The sequence below is a fragment of the Procambarus clarkii genome, chromosome 92 (assembly GCF_040958095.1).
Source record: "Procambarus clarkii isolate CNS0578487 chromosome 92, FALCON_Pclarkii_2.0, whole genome shotgun sequence".
NCBI classification, from domain to species: domain Eukaryota; kingdom Metazoa; phylum Arthropoda; class Malacostraca; order Decapoda; family Cambaridae; genus Procambarus; species Procambarus clarkii.
This window is the reverse complement of record NC_091241.1, coordinates 2,561,624-2,566,623: the sequence shown is the minus strand read 5'-3', so window position 1 is coordinate 2,566,623 and position 5,000 is coordinate 2,561,624. Positions and strand designations below refer to the sequence as shown.

At 49.3% G+C, this 5,000-nt stretch overlaps 1 protein-coding gene across 5 annotated transcripts in view; it reads right to left on the bottom strand.

Annotated features, from left to right (window-relative positions):
* LOC123775176 (chondroadherin) overlaps positions 1-5,000 on the bottom strand; it is a 277,038-nt gene that overhangs the window by 196,716 nt on the left and 75,322 nt on the right. The gene's annotated exons all lie outside the window — the stretch shown is intronic.

Below are 5,000 nucleotides of genomic sequence, written 5' to 3'. Positions count from 1 at the left end.
ACAGCTCTACAACTATCAACAGAGCCAGACAGCTCTACAACCATTAACAGAGCCAGACAACTCCACAACCATTAACAGAGCCAGACAGCTCTACATCCATTAACAGAGCCAGACAGCTCTACATCCATTAACAGAGCCAGGGAGCTCTACAACCATTAACAGAGCCAGACAGCTCCACAACCATTAACAGAGCCAGACAGCTCTACAACCATCAACAGAGCCATAGCTCTACACCCATCAACAGAGCCAGAAAGCTCTACAACCATCAACAGAGCCAGACAGCTCTACAACCATCAACAGAGCCAGACAGCTCTACAACCATTAACAGAACCAGACAGCTCTACAACCATCAACAAAGCCAGACAACTCTACAACCATCAACAAAGCCAGACAGCTCTACAACCATCAACAGAGCCAGACAGCTCTACAACCATCAACACAGCCAGACAGCTCCACAACCATTAACAGAGCCAGACAGCTCTACAACCATCAACAGAGCCATAGCTCTACAACCATCAACAGAGCCAGACAGCTCTACAACCATCAACAGAGCCATAGCTCTACACCCATCAACAGAGCCAGACAACTCTACAACCATCAACAGAGCCAGACAGCTCTACAAAAATCAACAGAGCCAGACAGTTCTACAACCATCAACAGAGCCAGACAGCTCTACAACCATTAACAGAGCCAGACAGCTCCACAACCATTAACAGAGCCAGACAGCTCTACAACCATTAACAGAGCCAGACAGCTCTACAACCATCAACAGAGCCAGACAGCTCCACAACCATTAACAGAGCCAGACAGCTCTACAACCATCAACAGAGCCATAGCTCTACACCCATCAACAGAGCCAGACAACTCTACAACCATCAACAGAGCCAGACAGCTCTACAACCATCAACAGAGCCAGACAGTTCTACAACCATCAACAGAGCCAGACAGCTCTACAACCATCAACAGAGCCATAGCTCTACACCCATCAACAGAGCCAGACAACTCTACAACCATCAACAGAGCCATAGCTCTACAACCATCAACAGAGCCAGACAGCTCTACAACCATCAACAGAGCCAGACAGCTCTACAACCATCAACAGAGCCAAACAGCTCTACAACCATCAACAGAGCCATAGCTCTACAACCATCAACAGAGCCAGACAGCTCTACAACCATCAACAGAGCCATAGCTCTACACCCATCAACAGAGCCAGACAACTCTACAACCATCAACAGAGCCATAGCTCTACAACCATCAACAGAGCCAGACAGCTCTACAACCATCAACAGAGCCAAACAGCTCTACAACCATCAACAGAGCCAGAAAGCTCTACAACCATCAACAGAGCCAGAAAGCTCTACAACCATCAACAGAGCCAGACAGCTCTACAACCATCAACAGAGCCAGACAGCTCTACAACCATCAACAGAGCCATAGCTCTACACCCATCAACAGAGCCAGAAAGCTCTACAACCATCAACAGAGCCAGAAAGCTCTACAACCATCAACAGAGCCAGACAGCTCTACAACCATCAACAGAGCCATAGCTCTACACCCATCAACAGAGCCAGAAAGCTCTACAACCATCAACAGAGCCAGAAAGCTCTACAACCATCAACAGAGCCAGACAGCTCTACAACCATCAACAGAGCCATAGCTCTACAACCATCAACAGAGCCATAGCTCTACAACCATCAACAGAGCCATAGCTCTACACCCATCAACAGAGCCAGACAGGTCTACAACCATCAACAGAGCCAGACAGCTCTACAACCATCAACAGAGCCATAGCTCTACAACCATCAACAGAGCCATAGCTCTACAACCATCAACAGAGCCATAGCTCTACAACCATCAACAGAGCCAGAAAGCTCTACAACCATCAACAGAGCCAGACAGCTCTGAATTACTTTCCTTCATGTTGCGACCAACAGCTTCCAGCAACGTGCTGGAAGAACTTGAAGAACAAATCTGTAACACTTCAAAATCGTCCTGGAAAAAAATAGGGGTTCCTGCCTTTGTGTGGAGCATCCTGGACGATTTTCCAGATCCCTGACTTGTTCTGAAGGACCTTTCCAGGCGTGGTACTGGACCTCGCCAAAGAATTCGTGGGATTTTGGAAGTGCCATTGTATAGGAGCTGTAATGGCCTTGTTAATGGTCTTTGAAGGTGTTGTTAATGTCCAGGTTGTTTACTGCTGGTTACAAGGGTAGTTAGATCCTATCCTAAGTACCCACACAGCTCTATCCTTAGTACCCACACAGACCTGCTCTTAATACCCATACAGCCCTATCCTTAGTACCCACACAGCTCTATCCTTTGTACCCACACAGACACAGCCCTATCCTTAGTACCCACACAGACACAGACCTATCCTTAGTGCCCACACCGACACAGACCTATCCTCAGTACGCACACAAACTCCTCCCTCATACCCACACAAACTCCTCTCTCATACCCACACAAACTCCTCCCTCATACCCACACAAACTCCTCCCTCATACCCACACAAACTCCTCCCTCATACCCCCACAAACTCCCCCCTTACACCCACACAAAGCCTACCTTATACCCACACAAAGCCTACCTTATACCCACACAAAGCCTACCTTATACCCACACAAAGCCTACCTTATACCCACACAAAGCCTACCTTATACCCACACAAAGCCTACCTTATACCCACACAAAGCCTACCTTATACCCACACAAGGCCTACCTTATACCCACACAAGGCCTCCCTTACACCCACACAAACTCCCCCCTTATACCCACACAAAGCCTACCTTATACCCACACAAGGCCTACCTTACACCCACACAAAGCCTACTTTATACCCACACAAAGCCTACCTTACACCCACACAAAGCCTACCTTACACCCACACAAAGCCTACCTTACACCCACACAAAGCCAACCTTACACCCACACAAAGCCTACCTTACACCCACACAAAGCCAACCTTACACCCACACAATGCCTACCTTACACCCACAAAAAGCCTACCTTACACCCACACAAAGCCTACCTTACACCCACACAAAGCCTACCTTACACCCACACAAAGCCTACCTTACACCCACACAAAGCCTACCTTACACCCACACAAAGCCTACCTTACACCCACACAAAGCCTCCCTTACACCCACACAAAGCCTACCTTACACCCACACAAAGCCTACCTTACACCCACACAAAGCCTACCTTACACCCACACAAAGCCTACCTTACACCCACACAAAGCCTCCCTTACACCCACACAAAGCCTACCTTACACCCACACAAAGCCTACCTTACACCCACACAAAGCCTACCTTACACTCACACAAAGCCTACCTTACACCCACACAAAGCCTCCCTTACACCCACACAAAGCCTACCTTACACCCACACAAAGCCTACCTTACACCCACACAAACACCTCCCTTATACCCACACAAAGCCTACCTTACACCCACACAAAGCCTACCTTACACCCACACAAAGCCTACCTTATACCCACACAAAGCCTACCTTACACCCACACAAAGCCTACCTTACACCCACACAAACACCTCCCTTATACCCACACAAAGCCTACCTTACACCCACACAAAGCCTACCTTACACCCACACAAACACCTCCCTTATACCCACACAAAGCCTACCTTATACCCACACAAAGCCTACCTTATACCCACACAAAGCCTACCTTATACCCACACAAAGCCTACCTTACACCCACACAAAGCCTACCTTACACCCACACAAAGCCTACCTTACACCCACACAAACCCTACCTTACACCCACACAAAGCCTACCTTACACCCACACAAAGCCTACCTTACACCCACACAAAGCCTACCTTACACCCACACAAAGCCTACCTTACACCCACACAAAGCCTACCTTACACCCACACAAAGCCTACCTTACACCCACACAAAGCCTACCTTACACCCACACAAACCCTACCTTACACCCACACAAAGCCTACCTTACACCCACACAAAGCCTACCTTACACCCACACAAAGCCTACCTTACACCCACACAAAGCCTACCTTACACCCACACAAAGCCTACCTTACACCCACACAAAGCCTCCCTTACACCCACACAAACACCTCCCTTATACCCACACAAAGCCTACCTTACACCCACACAAAGCCTACCTTACACCCACACAAAGCCTACCTTATACCCACACAAAGCCTACCTTACACCCACACAAAGCCTACCTTACACCCACACAAACACCTCCCTTATACCCACACAAAGCCTACCTTACACCCACACAAAGCCTACCTTATACCCACACAAAGCCTACCTTACACCCACACAAAGCCTACCTTACACCCACACAAAGCCTACCTTACACCCACACAAAGCCTACCTTATACCCACACAAAGCCTACCTTACACCCACACAAACACCTCCCTTATACCCACACAAAGCCTACCTTACACCCACACAAACACCTCCCTTATACCCACACAAAGCCTACCTTACACCCACACAAACACCTCCCTTATACCCACACAAAGCCTACCTTACACCCACACAAAGCCTACCTTACACCCACACAAAGCCTACCTTACACCAGTTGTTAATCAAGAACAGAGACTTACTGTTCCCTACTTCTCTCTTGTCATTGTCTTCAGACAATAGTCCCTTTGTGAGTGTGGGGAGGGGGTGTGGGGAGGGGGTGTGGGGAGGGGGTGTGGGGAGGGGGTGTGGGGAGGGGGTGTGGGGAGGGGGTGTGGGGAGGGGGTATGGGGAGGGGGAGTGGGGAGGGGGTGTGGTGAGGGGGTGTGGGGAGGGGGTGTGGGGAGGGGGTGTGGGAGGAAGGTGGGTGCAGGAAGGTGTACACCCATGTACACACTAGCCCCCACAACACTTCACAAGAACACAAAAGATCATAACTCTCCCATATATGGAACATTAATCTCTAGTGTCGGGAGCATAACCCGCGGACCCTCCACTCCTTGGCCAGACCCAAGGTCACGTAAGGGAG